The sequence below is a fragment of the Cheilinus undulatus genome, linkage group 12 (assembly GCF_018320785.1).
Source record: "Cheilinus undulatus linkage group 12, ASM1832078v1, whole genome shotgun sequence".
In the NCBI taxonomy this organism is placed as follows: Eukaryota; Metazoa; Chordata; class Actinopteri; order Labriformes; family Labridae; genus Cheilinus; species Cheilinus undulatus.
In genome coordinates, this window is record NC_054876.1 from 7,473,508 (window position 1) to 7,488,638 (window position 15,131).

Consider the following 15,131-nt stretch of genomic DNA (forward strand, 5'->3'; position numbering starts at 1 on the left):
GGAAGGTCACAATTCCTGCTGTCACAGAGCAATCGCTTTCTTGAAGTCAGGTTGTCATTCAGTCAGGAGCTTCAGAGCTCTTCTTTGACACTCCTTCATCCTTAAGGAATAGAAAACACTCAATATTTTGCGTTCTTTAAATTTCTGGAATCACAAATTCCATGCAATCCTGTTTAAATGTGTTTGTATCACTGTTTCCAGATGAACTGCCAATTAGATAGCTGTGACGAGGAGAACAGCTGATAATTAGGAGAAAATGAGAGAACATGAGTGGAGTAGAGCATGCAACATAGAGTAAGAATAATCACTAAAACCAGCATGCAGAATAAAGTGATCTTCCTGGGTGAACTTTCACTGGAGCTACTGTTTGTGGTTCTTACAGTTAACAGACTGTTTACTGAGCAATAGATCTAGTATCTGTTCATTTAAACCAGTTCATTCATCACTGCTCTCACCTATGGCTAAATTAAGTCTCTAGATCTGGGGTGTCCAACATATGTCTCCGGGGCCAATTGCAGCCAGCAGTCCATTTTTGATTGGCCAGCAGCAAATTCTAGAAATAAACTCAAATATGATCAAGCTTGTACTCAACTGTATTGTACTTTTTAGTTTCAGCAGCTGGCAGTGCTACCATGTTGATTCTGTAAACAAACATTTTGACAAGATGATATCTTGATCATGTCCTGATGGATTACTGCAGCAGATAGCAGCACCGACAGTATTTCAGGGGCAGAGCCAGTGATAGACAGGCCCAAACAGCGCCCCCTGAAATCTGATTGGCTCCATCAAATCCTAAAAAATGACTGTCTATTTGCTTTGTCAGCAATTAACAAGCCATTTGGGTGTATTCAGTAGCTAAGCATGTATTAACTTGCACTGGATTAGTCTTACTTACAGTTAATATCCTCAAGGTGGGGAATATGAAAGTGGCCCCACCATTCTTATATGTTTCTGTATGTGGCCCTCAGTGGAAAAGTTTGGTCCCCCTGCTCGAGAAGAACAGTATAATGTCTTTTTAACGCTTCATGAACTGTACTGATGTTAATAATCCTGCCAGTCTTATTATCTTGTTTGGAAATATAATGATATGTTTGGACATGTTGCCCAGCCCTACTTTAACTTTGCAGGAATATTTGTCCCACACCTCTGATCCAACACAAACATTTAAAACATCTTAAAAATCCTGATTTTGACTGGAGCGGAGGCTTTCTGGGAAGTGTAATAGTTAACAGCTTGATCACGTAGCCACTTCCAAAACAAAGAGGTGCTGGTGAAAACAGTCGTTTAAAAGCTACTATAATTAATCCATGTTGGCTTGGCTGCTATCTCAGCCCACATCAGTCAAACAGACAACTTCTTCACTGCTGCTGCCAACGTCAAGTTTACTGTCACATGCATTAGTCAAACTGTTGATATAAAGAAAGGTTTTCTGAGGACAGCCTCATAAATACCTTTAACACCGCTTACTTTTGCTCCTGCCAAACAGCCAGAGGCCTCGAAATAAAACCAGATATGCCAAGTGAGCTGGCAGGAGGAACAATGCTCGCAGTGAGTTCCTCGGTGATCTGGGCCACAAGAAGAGGAAGGGAGGGGGCAAATTAAAAGACGAGAGCTGTGAGCTGAAAGGGCTTAAGGTAATGATTCATGGCCTTGGGTTTCTGTGAATGTTTCTTCATATATTAAATGCATCAGACCGTTTTTCTTTATTGACTGGGGGCCAACACTCCCTTTTTGCTGATTGTGACTTTGCCTAAATAGGAAATTGAATACTGGACGTCTGGAGTGTTTCGTTTCCTTCTCTCCATGTTCATGACTTCACTTCTTATTGGCTGCCTCTGAAAGAAAGGTATTCAATAGCACTTAGGACTTACCTCATCAACACCAATTAAAGACTTGTTGAAAGGGATTAACCAGAGGCGGTAATGCATTTTATTGAACATACAAAATCAGACTCAAAGAGGGAAAACTTCCATCATTACTGGAATATGCAGAGGGCTTTCATTACTTTGAGATGTTTTGTGTTTTTAAAACTATTGTCATCCTTTCCCTCGTTGAGATTAAACATTTTGTTTGTGTTTTTCAGTTGGAGAGGTTTAAGGAAGTGGATGAACCGGGGACTGAAAGATGAAGGCAGCACAGGTTGATACCAGAGAACACAGGAAGTAGATATGCCGGTAACATACAGAATCAACAATATCAGAGCAAATGAACAAACTGTAAATATTATGACTTAAAGGGGACATATTTTAACCTTTTAAGACAGGTTTATATTCATCTCAGAGGTCCTAAAAACATGCATGTGAAGTTTGTTGCTGAAAAAACTCTCCACCATTAGATTTTTGCATGTCTAAAAACCCCTATGATTCAGCCCTGCTCAGAACCAGCTGTTTCTGCGTCTTTGGCTTTAAATGTTACTGAGCTGTCTGACTCCGCCCCTGACCTCGCTCCTTTCAGGAAATGCATGTGGCTTAATGGATGTGGCTCCCCTGATTGTCAGGAGAGGAGGGCAGAACTTTCTTCCAAGTGGGGGCCAACCAAACCTGGGGGTGGTGCTTACTCCCCACATGACATCATGAGGGGAAAATCTGAGAATGGCTTGTTTCAGCCATAGACAGTAGAAAGAACTGGACAAACCCCATCTGACGTCAGTCGTCTGCTTACAATAAGCAGACTCAAATGGCTCTTGAAGCCAATCCACAGAGGCTTCCATATTGAAAACTGCCCACCCACCAAGCACGACTTCCTGTCAGCTAGCTAGCTAGCATTCCGGTTGACGTGGACCGTTTCTCAATTCAAAGTTTACAAGTTCGAACTTGCCTTCTCTGGAAGTACAGACTTGGCAAGTTCGTTCAAGAGTTCAGACTTCAGGGGTACGGGAATCCGCCGAATGATCCTACTACTATTGGAACAGCAGCAGACTTGCTAGCGTCCCCTTTTACGTACCTACACATCACATCCGGTTGTCCCGTTGCTAGTGTTTCCAAAAACACCGACATCGTCCATTTAGAATTTATCAAGGATGAATTTTATCCAACTCATCCAACGTTTCTGGTTTTCAAACACAATTCTATCACAAACAAGCAATTTATTTATATTTTTTCGCGGCAGCAACAGTTACTTACAATTGTGTGACTTCTCCTCCGCAATTGTTTGAGTTTCCCGCTGAACGGTGCGAATTGCATTGTGGGATTGTAACTGTGAAAAGTCCGCTCAAGTTACGTCCAGCAGCAGACTCGGTAAAAGGGGCGGGGCGAGTCCACATCCGGGTACTTCGACCGAACTTGTCTCGATGCAGACTTTGAATTGGAACAGAACTTTGGCTTTGATTGATGACGTATCTCAAGTCCGTAAGTCCAGAAGTACGCTGAAGTATGCATATTGAGAAACAGCTAGAGCCTCTGCCTGCCGAGCTATCTGTCAATCAAATGAGACCTGCCAATCAGCGTGAAGTGAGGTTTTTCCTAAATATAATCCAAACCATCATGGTATAAAAAAATTTGCCCCCTGTACAGTGAGATCACAATAAGACACTAGCTAATGAGACACGTTTGTTTTTTTTGTAACCTTGCTGTAAACCAGTTAATTTCTGGTGTAAAAACTGGCTGTGTAACAGCTGTCCAGACGGGACTTCTGGTGTTCCTGCAGCCAGCGTCAAGTGGACAGTTGTGGTACTGCAATTTTTTGCACTTCCGCATTGGCTTCATTTTTTCAGGACCAGAGGTTGCCGCTTGGTTTTCTGAAAGGTGGAGGAAGGGGGGGTTTCTGGTACTTGAAGGGAGATGGACAGGCCAGGGGCATTTTTGTTAGAAAAGCCTGAGAAGGTGATTTTTGCATAATATGTCCCCTTTAACAATCAGGTGATGAATGACTGTAGAACTTCAAACTGCTCATTCCCACAGCTATTTTTAATCAGACCTTGTTGTGCCACCAGGCAAACTGTTCCTGTTTTTCTTTTGCCTTCTCTTGTTTATGTCTGCCCTAAAAGTGTCATCCTATTTAAATCAGTGTCTACTCTGATGAAATATTAGATTTATCACTCTGAGTCAGTCACTCTGTTCAGTCAGTCTTTATTTATAAAGTGCCAATTCATAGCCAGTTATCTCAGCAAAGGGCAGGTCTAGACTCTTCTTTTAGTCAAATTATTTTTAAAGATCCAACATGAATCCACGATGTGCGTGGCATTAACTTGTGATGGAGTCAAGACTGCACTATCCAAGAACAAGACATGCCTGAGACCAGAGTGCACCAAGACCAGGGGTCATTCCCATTTCCAGCCCTTAGCCCTTATCTTAGCCCTTCCCCTTGGTTTTAAACATTCACATCAGGTAAAAGGTGTATCCCAATTCTCTTTTATATCAAGGGCTAGGGCTAAGGGCCATGGGCTGCATAGACCTTGAAACAAAAATTTTCAGTACCACACTTCAACCCAAGATGTATGATGAATTTCCCACCATGCACTGTGTTCACTTGCGAAATGGCACAATGGACTAAGAAGAAGGCACATAAATGTAAATACTTTAGATAGATAGATACAACAGTTGTGTTTTCATCAGAGGTGGGGTAGACTAAAGGGAATGGCTAAGGGAAAGGGTTAAGGGGTAGAAATGGGATAAGCCCCAAGTCAAGACCAAGACTTTTTGGAGTCAAGGCTTTACCGAGTTTCCAAGTTGAGACAGAGAATGGACCAAGACTGTTAACCTTGCAAAGCAGATGTATTTGCCAGACCCCATCTCTGCCTTCAGGAAAATCCATCTTAAAAAGCTCCAATCTACAATGTTTGTAGGCAGCTAGAGCAGAGGCGTCCATCATTGTTTGAGGAGAAAGAGGCGGCAGCTATGGGTGCAGTTTAGTTATACTTGCCAGCTGCAATGGCTGCCTCTGATTAGCTCAGATGTAACTATAACATAGCCACAGTTTAATCAGAACTGGCCCACGTTTCTGCATGACATAAAGAGTAAAAATAACACTAAAAGATTTTTATGATGGAAAACATGTTTTTGCTCTTCTGCTGACCTACTTAGGCATGGGTTTATGACAGTTACAGGGTGGTGGCTGCTAGTGGGGTAATTAGATTGGATGTAGCCACAGCGGCAGTTTTGTCAGAACTGGACAATATTTCTTTATTAAAACAAGAGCAAAGAGCCACACTGAAAGCTTTTCATGACAGAAAAAATGTTTTCCCTCTTCTCCCGGCTTGCGTCTGCATGAAATTGCAGTTGTTACGGGTGGAGTTTGCTGGTGAATCCAGTGACTGCTGCCTCAGTAGCTATTAGCTCAGATGTAGCTGTAGGAAAGTGGCAGTTTAATTGCAACTGGATCACATTTGTTCAAACTAGTACTAAGAGTCACAAGGAAAGCTTGTCTTGGCAGAGATTTGGTGCTGTTGTACATCTCTCGACCGGCCTTGGCATGAATTCTATTCACTGAGGAGCCCTGCCATTCACAGCTATGGCAGTGGAAGCCTGTTATGCGTACAACCTTACTTTGTCTTGTCACTCTGATTGGCCCATCATGAATGTGACAGACAGGACATTTGTCCAATCACCGTCTTAGAATTTTTTTGAAAAGTCCTGCCTTTCCCAAACACTCTCTATGGGAGCATTCACAGATTAATGTGTAATACATCCATGCAGTCAATATCTGAAACAGTCCATCTGATGTGTCAGGTTAGCTGAAAGTGAGAGGAGGGAGTTGCAAAAAGATTAAAGGGAGAGATGGGAAAAAAAAAGTTCTTCATTTGCAGTGTAGCTAATAAGCTACGTGGGTATATGTCCTGCAGCAACTGTGTACCGAGGAATTTGGATACAGTGCAAGCAAGGAAATACTAGAGGCAAATATTTCAGCAAAATGTTCTTCAATGTTAAATTGTGAAGAATCTGAACATTCCATCATCTACTGTTTATAAAATCATCAACAGATTCAGAGAACCTCAAGAAATCTCTGTGCACAAGGGACGAGACTGAAGGTGAGTTTTGGATGCTTGTGATCTTCAGGCCCTCAGGTGGCACTGCATTAAAACCAGGCATAAATCTGTACTGGAAATCACTGTGTGGGCTCGGGAACACTTGCAGAAATCATTGTCTGATAACACAGTTCACTGTGCAGTCCACAAATGAAAAGAAGTCATATGTGAACACAGTCCAGAAAGGCTACTGTCTTCTCTTGGCAAAAGGTCATTTAAAATGAACTGAGGCAAAAGAGAAAGCTGTTCTGTGGTCAAATTAATGAAAGAATTGAAATTCTTTTTGGAAACCAAAGGATCTGTGTACTGCAGACTGAGGAGGAGAGGGACCATCCAGCTTGTTATTAGCACCCACTACAAAGCCTGCATCTCTGATGGTATGGGGTTGCATTGGTGCCTATGATGTGGGCAGCTCACACATCTGGAAAGGAACTATCAGTACTGAAAAGTGGAGAGAGTTTCTAGAGCAACATATTCTCCCATCCAGACAACATCTCTTTCAGGGACGGCCTTGTGTATTTCAGTAAGACAATGCTACCTTTCACCAATAGAAAACAATAGAAGAAGACCCAGGACTGTTGAGCAGCTGTAGCAGACAAGAATGGGACAACACCCCTCTCCCAAAACTCCAACAGCTGGTCTCCTCACTTTCCACATGTTTACAGACTGTTGTCGAAAGAAGAAAGGATGCTACACAATGGTAAACATGAACCTGTCCCGACTTTTTATACATGTGTTACTGCCATCAAATTCAAAATGAGGAAATCTTTTTAATGAAATGGAACATCTGATGTATTGTTTATGTTCCATTGTGAATAAAATATGGGTATATGAGATTTGAAATCATAGCATTCTGTTCTTATTTACATTCTACACAGTGTCCCAACTTTTTTGGAATTTGGGTTGTATATCTAAGTTCAGTCAGTCAGTCACTAAATAAGCTCAGGTGATACCTTTTAGCAATCATTTGTCATTTAAAGGGACAAAACCCTTAATAGTGTGCTACATTTCTGCTTTAAGTTGGGCTTTTTAATACAAGACTTCATGGAAACTGACCCGCCTTTGGAACCAGCCTCAAGAGAACTTACTCAAACTTTTTCATGTCAGTCTCAGAGGTTTCTGCTTAGAGTGGATACACTCCTGAAACTCAACAAGAGGAGAAAATGTGTTTGTTCAGAGTAAAAGTGACAGAAAGCACGCCTCGTTTAGAGGTTAGAGTTTACTCAAATATAAAGAGCACACAGCCTACATCCAGATGCTTATTTCCTTGGCAACTGAGCCAACAGCAACAACACAGCTGATCCCAGGAGGAAAGATTAATGCTCAACATCACTCATTACAGCGAGATGTTGATTAGTGCTGCCCTCACTGACGGCCTAAAGAAGCATATCTCAGCAGTTTGGTGGCGGCTGCTGCTGGGCTTCAGTAATGAGGCAGTCAGGCAGCCACCTCACCTTTTGTTTGTCCACCCAATGAAGTCTTGTTTGGCCCGACTGCGTCTCCATGGATTTTGCACCTTTAGATCCCCTCCTCCTCCTCCTCCTCCTGCTCACCTCAGACCCTTCTCCCACCAACTTTCTCATCACATCCCGGTGTGAGGCGGTAGCTGCTGTGAAGCACCAGCCGCTGGAACAGAGCCCAGATGGCATTTTTCTCCCGGCACAACTTTTATCTGAACATAAAACACAGTCCAACAAGAGCAGGACTCTCAGGAAGCACCATTAACTGCTGAGTGAACGGGCCACAGTTTAGCCTCAGCCATTCTCAAACCGGACTATAAAAGAGGGGCTTGTTAATTGATATTCGGTTGAAGGGGGATTAAAGAGCCACATGAACAAAGATGTTAAATATGTGTTCAGAACAGCCATGTGAAGAATGCCCTCTGCTGCTCCCTATTCACCGTTGGCTGCAGATTGTTTGCAGTGTGAACCCAGAGCTCTGAATCAGCCTCTGCAGCTGCAGAAGAATGAGCTCCCACTGCACACTTTAATCTCTGCACATTTCTAAAGAATGAATTCTTCAGCATGCACAAAATGATGACTCCACAGAAAGCAGACTTATTTAACTTTGGAGAGGGAGAGGGAAGGTTGTGTAACATTTATTAGCTGCAAACTTGGAACGATGCACAGGTTTTTTTTTTCTGCCATCTCTCAGCTTCGCTGGCTGTCACAGCACAGATCGCTGCAGCGGTACAGCAGGCCGGGGGGACTGAGTGGTGCAGGTTTGGGGGCGGGATGTGTGGGCGATGCATGAAGCTACCTGCCTGGAAACAAAGCTGTGAGTTACTGCTGAGCAACAAAACACAACACATCTTATCACGTCCTTGTTGTTTTCATATGGTCATTTATTTATTTTCTTTTTGTGTAGGGACAAGCAGGCAACTTTAGACCCATTTAGGGGTCTAACAGGACCCCTACATTTTATCTGAGCACCCCTAAAAGATAACTAGGGCATAATCTAACTTGACAGGTATTTGGTAAATATCTTACTATTCCCTAGATATTTTTGAAAAAGCCTAATAATCAGAAGTATATCAAACTTACATGCCATACAGTGCTGCCCCCTTGCAGATCTTATTTTTGCATATTTATCACACTTAAATGTTTAATTTGATCTAACAAATTTTAATACAAGACCAAAATGGCCTGAGTAAAGACAAAATGCAGTTTTTTTAAATGAGCCATCCAAACCTCCCCGGCAATATGTGAAAAAGTAATTACACCCTTGTTAAATCTTGGATTAACTGTGATCAACCACATTTGTTAGAGTTCAATTCAATGAGCTACACCCAGGCCTTAACACTGTCAGACCTGTTGATACAAGAAATCCCTTAAATAGAACCAGTCTGACAAAGTGAAGTAGGCCAAAAGATCTCAAAAAGCAACACAGCATGGTGTCGTTAAAAGAAAATCAAGAACAGATGAGAAACAAAGTCACTGGCATCTACAGTCTGGAAAGGGTTACAAAACCATTTCCTAAGGCTCTGGGACTCCAGCGAACCATGGTGAGAGCCATCATCCACAAACGGAGAAAACTTGGAACTGCTGTGAACCTATACCCAGGAGTCCGGTCTACCAAAATGACTCAAAGAGGACTCACCCAAGGTCCCAAAAGAACCCAGAACAACATCTTAAGACCTGCAGGCCTCACCGGCTCAGGTAAGGTCAGAGTTCATCATTCAACAAAACAGAAAGACACTGGGCAAAAGTGGCATCCATGGGAGAGCTGCACAAAGACTCATCTCACATATGACTAACACCTCCTCGAAGATCCTGAAGACTTTTGGCAAAATCTTCAGCGGACTGATGAGACAAAAGTTGAACTTTTGGAAGGTGTGTGTCCCATGACATCTGGAGTAAAAATAGCACAGCATTTGACAGAAAGAACATCATACCAACAGATGAAACATGGTGGTGGTTGTCAGTGTTGGACTTATACGGTGGCTTTCGTTGAGCCCTTTATTCTGATTTGCACAACGGTGCTTCAGGCCACATGCACAGCACGTACATACAGAGCTAACAGTCATTATGCCTCTTCTGCAGCAGGGAGTTAATACTCTCTGTAACCTGCTGTCAATTTAAGTATTGTGCAACAAGTCAGAAAAAATCAGAGCAAAATATACATTAAAAACACAACTCACTGATAAGTTCAGGTCGGGGCTATGTTTGAGTGCAGCGCTGCCCTCGTGAATAATCACAGCAGGAACAGATGCAGAATTTTGTTGATTCATGAAGACACATGGCTGAAATTTCTAATTTATTATGTAATGAACAAGTAAACAAACAACTCAGGGATATTTATACTATTGGTTTTATATTTCAGGAAACTTGATGTACATAAAATAATAACCTACATCTCCTTTCTAAACGTCTCATTTGAGGTTTTCAGGGGAGCTTGGACCCTTTGCAGGGGAGCCAAGCTCCCTTTAGCCCCTCTGTAATTCAAAATAAGGTGCCAGTGTGATGGTCTGGGCTGCTTTGCTGCTTCAGGACCTGGACCACTTTCTATAATTGATAGAAGCACAAATTCTGCTCTCTGCAGGAAATCCTGAAGGAGAATGTCTGACCATGCATTTTAATGATATTTTTGACTATCATTCCCATATTTGTGAAAAGAACAACATGGCAGTTACTTGCTAGGGGAAGCACTGAAAATACATTGAAATTCATTTAGATTCAGTTATTTGCTGCAAGACTAATACTCTATCATCAAAAACCCATCTCTTTCTTCAAATACTTAAACATAAAATTCTCTTAAGATTAATTACCTGAAAATACAAAACTTAAATACAAAATAACCTCTTCCATTAAAATGAAATGCAATTATAATCTGTGGAGAAAGAAATAAAATCTCAGTAAAAAACACCATCAAAAACAAAATGGCCAGCTGCCTTTTATGATTTATTGTAATTTGAACATTATCATCTACAGAACAAGATGCAACAAGCAAACAATAAAAATACATAAAATAAATAATAATAATAATAATGATACTAAATAAAACCAGCAGCAGATGTTAAACTAAGTAAGCTAGGCTCACATTGTATAGTATTTCCAATAATGTAATACCATTTGTAAATCACTGTTTCAGGTGGTCCAGAACTACTGAGCAAACATTATATTTCACAGATAGCTGATGCTTTTTAAACCATTAAAATCAGTCTGAAATAAATACAGACTATAGACTTTTTTATTTCAGAACAATTTTTTATTTTTTCATGTTTTTTTCTCCATAATAATCGATTAATTTAACACACAGCTGCTCACCTCCTTCCTCAGGGGGTACTTGGGCTTGTTCAGGGGGGGACTGACAGACAGCTGCTGCTGCTGCTGCTCTTAACCTGTCTTTTCAGAACATGCATCATTTTTTGACTGATTGAAAGAGCAGCTTGCTAAACATTTGCCTGCATTGATTATTGAACTAAAACAACAGTGAAACGTATAAATCGAGAGTTTTTTTTCAGAAATATGAGCTAATATCCGGTCAATCCCGGGCCCCTAGAATCCTTCTCCTTATTCTCCCCTTTTCGGCACCCCTGGAACAACCAGTTATAATGTTTAGAGGACAATTACCTTTTCACATAGGGCCAGGTAGGTTTGAGTGGCTTGTTTACCTTAGCAAATGAAATCATCATTTATAAACAGCATTTTGTATTTTTGTAGTTATCTTTGTCTAACATCAAAATTTATTCCAATGATTGTAAATGCAAAAGAAGTGAGAAATCAAAGAGGGGGCCAATACTTCTACACAGCACTGTATGTTTGCATACACACATGGGAAGGTCATTGAGTATATATTATTCCAAGGATTGGGCAGATTTGAGCGTTTCGTCTCAGCTGTTTTTCCGCTCCAACGACTGCAGGTCGTGATTTGGGTCCGTGAGGTTTATATTTGGATGTGGTTGGAAAACCAGTTCAAACCTCCATAATTAAGTCCGTCCATCAGCATCATGGTGTATTTAAACTGCCACTGTTTCTACTCTGTAATCATCACACTACCTGGCTCCATGCCCCGATGCAAGTCAATAGAAATAATGAGCAAAATTAGGGGATGCCCCTGCCAATAATGATAATTAATGCACCACAAGAGGTCTGCTGAGATAGGGCCATCAAAAGGCAGACACAAAGGTGGTTACACACAAACCACACAGACACACAAACACAGACGAGAGCTCCTGGTGTGGTATTTTATGAGGAGGGTAAAATCAGGACACTTGCAGCAGATCCCCAGCTCTCTAGGCTGCACAGTTACTCAGAAACAGAGACATAGGTGATTACTGTGGAGACTGAATGAAGAAAGTCAAAATTGAAGAGTCACTTTATCTGATGTGTGACGCTGGTACAGAACCTTTGCAGATTTATAAGCAGACAACCATGCAAATTCATTGGTAATTATGTTTTAGGTGTATTTAGATGCCATAGAAGTAAAAGGAAGTAAAACATGATGTTTCTCCATAGGGATCTTCAAGCAAACGAAAGTCTTAATGCCTGCACAGCTGTCCACATAAGTACCATTTTGTTTAGCGCGGTGATACTCAAGGTGTGGCTCTTTTGTTATGATTCATGGCTCTTTCATTTATTAATTTGAAATACTAATCCCCCAGGAAACCTTTTTTAAAAGGGAAACTGACCCCAGAAATTATCCATTGCAAGTAGCATAAATCAGCTTGTTTCCCACACTTACACAGCAGGCTGTGATTGTCAAACTTAATTGTCAACCTCTATTTTTTGTCTATGTCTCCATTGCCTTAATTTGTAATTTTTCCCACTTTCTAATCCATTTACTCTGCTTTAAGCCCTTTTTTGCCAGATCTTTTGGCCACTTTCTGACAATTTTTGCCACTTTTACACCATTTTTGCCATTTTCACCACTTTTTGCCTTTTTTATCCTGCTTTTTGCAATTTCCATTTTTCCCCCTTTTCCCCCTTTCTTCCCCATTTAAGCTGCCTCTTGCCATTAAGTGTCACTTTTACTTATTTCTGCCCATTTCCCCCACCTTTTTGTTGCTTTTTGCCCAATTTAAACACTTTTCACTCATTTTTTGCCACCTTTTTCCACTCTATGACCATTTTTGCCACCTGTAACACATTTTTTGTCACTTCTTACCCATTTCTGCCACTTTTCTCCCCATTTTTGTGACTTTTCGCCCACTTGTTGCTATTGTATGCTTATTTTAACCCATTCACCCATTTTGAGACACTGCCGCTTTTTGAACTTGTCTACCAGCTGTAACTTATTTTCATTGCCACTTCAACTGATTTTTTCACCACTCTTCACTGCTTAGATTGTGGCTCTTGCAAGGGTATTTTTTAACCGTTTGGCTCTTTGGTTGAGCAGGGTTGAGTAACAGTGGTTTTGTGTTTCATTGTAATGCCAAATGATGCTCATCAGACATGTATTTAAAGGAAAAGTACACATAGAGGCATTCATGAGCACTCTTTCGGTTATCAGTGTATTGTTTGGTTGAACATCCTTCTGTATAGGGTCATGTTTCAAAGCTTCTGTTACAAATCAGACTTTGCTATAGAAAATGCTGGGCCCTATTGTACACCAGTTGACGCAGTCTCTTTTTTTACACCCAATGCTCATGTTTTTTAAATTGAAAATAAAGTTGGACTCAAATTTTGGAGACTGAAGGATTTATTTCACAGAAAAAAAAACAGAAAAGGAAGAGCCTTGTGAAAACAAACAAGCAAACAAACAAACAAACTTAGAGGGTGGTTGGATCAATTGTCTACTACATTCATTGTATTTATTGCGTATGGCATGGAAGGCATGCAACACACCAGGGAGTAAACAACCCAGTGCAGGCAGCCATCATCATTGTTCACCATCAGTGGAGCCAGCTGGATAAATCCAACTCTCACTGAAACAGGTTAGAAGAGAAGATAATACATCTTTCCAACCAAGCTGTCAGTGCAGTTCTTTGCTCTTTTTTAATAAAACAATGTGGTCCTTTTCTGCTAAAGCAATATCATCTCCAATCTCTTCACAGGCTGACATTGTTTGGGCTTGCAGGACAACTAAACCACGCCTGTGCTGCTTCTTTCATCACGAATGATGCTGATTAATCCTACCAATCTCTGACCAGGAACAAATGTTTTAGCTTGAAGATTTGCAAGATGGGTGTACCTGATGACAGACATGAAATCTTGACAATTCTTCAGCTTTAAGGGTTAAATTTTACAGTGGTAGATTGTTTTAAAATGCACTGGCTCAAGGTTAACCCCTCAAATGCTCTCTAGGTTGCCCTTCCTGTGTACAAAACCTAGCACAGTGTTCTCTAAATTGCGCGTAGGGTGAGCCAAACCGAGTAAAGTGCCCTTAAGGTTGTCCTTCCAGTGAACGAAAAATGGTAAAGTGCACTCTAGGTTGATTTTCCAGTGGGCCAAACATGATTAAGTGCCCCTAGGTTACCCTTCCAGTTGGCAAATCATGATCAAGTGTCCTCTGATTACTCTTTCAGTGGGAAAAACCGCACTATAGGTTACCATTCCGGTTTGCTAAACCTAGTAATGTGCCCCCTAGGTTACCCTTCAAATGGCCAAAACATGGTAAAGTGCAGGCCCTTAAAGTGACTCTTTTAGGGTGCAAAATATGATGAACTCTTGGCTAGTCTTCTGGGGAAAAACCCAGTAAAATGTCATCCAGGTTACCCTTCTGGTGGACAAAACCTAGTTAGGAGCCATCTTGGTTACCCTTTTAATGGGCAAAAGAGGTGAAGTGCCTTTTAGTTGACCCTTCCATTGGGCAAAACATGATAAAGTGCCACTTCGGTTTCCCTTGAGTGCCCTCTAAGTTTCCCTGCCAGTGGGTAAAACGTGATCACTGCCCTATTGGATGCCCTTCTTGTTGACAAAGTGCCCTTGTCCTTCCAGTGGGCAAAATGTGAAAAATGCCCTCTAGGTTTGCCTTTCAGTGGATAAACTGTGCTAAATTGCCCTTTAAAGTACCCTTCCAGAGGACTAAACATGATCTTGCCTTTTCTTGGATGTCCTTTTATGGATAAAACATGGTGACGGCCTTTCCCTACACTGATCAAGCTCCTAAAAATACTGCTATGCCTCAGCACCAAAGACAGCTGCTTAGAAGAGTCGTTCTTCAAACTGATCAGGACCCAGCTCAGGAACAGATGTGGTGAAGACAGTCTCTCTGAACTTATTCTGCAATCCATTAAGATGAACATCCCAGTTGGCACAAACGAGGTTGTTGAGTTCAATTTCAGCGACATCCTCACTTGTGTATCTTTGTGAAATAAATGGCTAAATAGTTCCTAATTTCTTGTCTGTCCTATAACATAGGTGTTGTAGATATATTATTTAATCATGTCCTGCTCCTTGACGCCCTGAGCCCACCACAGTTTAAATGTTGGTTTAGATTCTTTAGCACATGCAAAGAGACAAAAGAACTTTCACAACAGCTTGAGTTTCATTTAAAGTTTCTGTCTCTTGTAGTCTTTGTGTGCCGGCACTGACAGTCTGTTCCAACACGTGTTCCTCCATCATGTATATTATTATGCCAAACAGCTTTCCTGCAGCAGCATCGACCTCTCAAATGGTGCTCAGCCAATGACAGAAAAAGGCCACAGAAGATCGACACAATTGAAACAGACGAGCCGTCAGCTGACGAGCTAACGCTGCTACAGACAGATCTGAAGGAATGTCTGAGC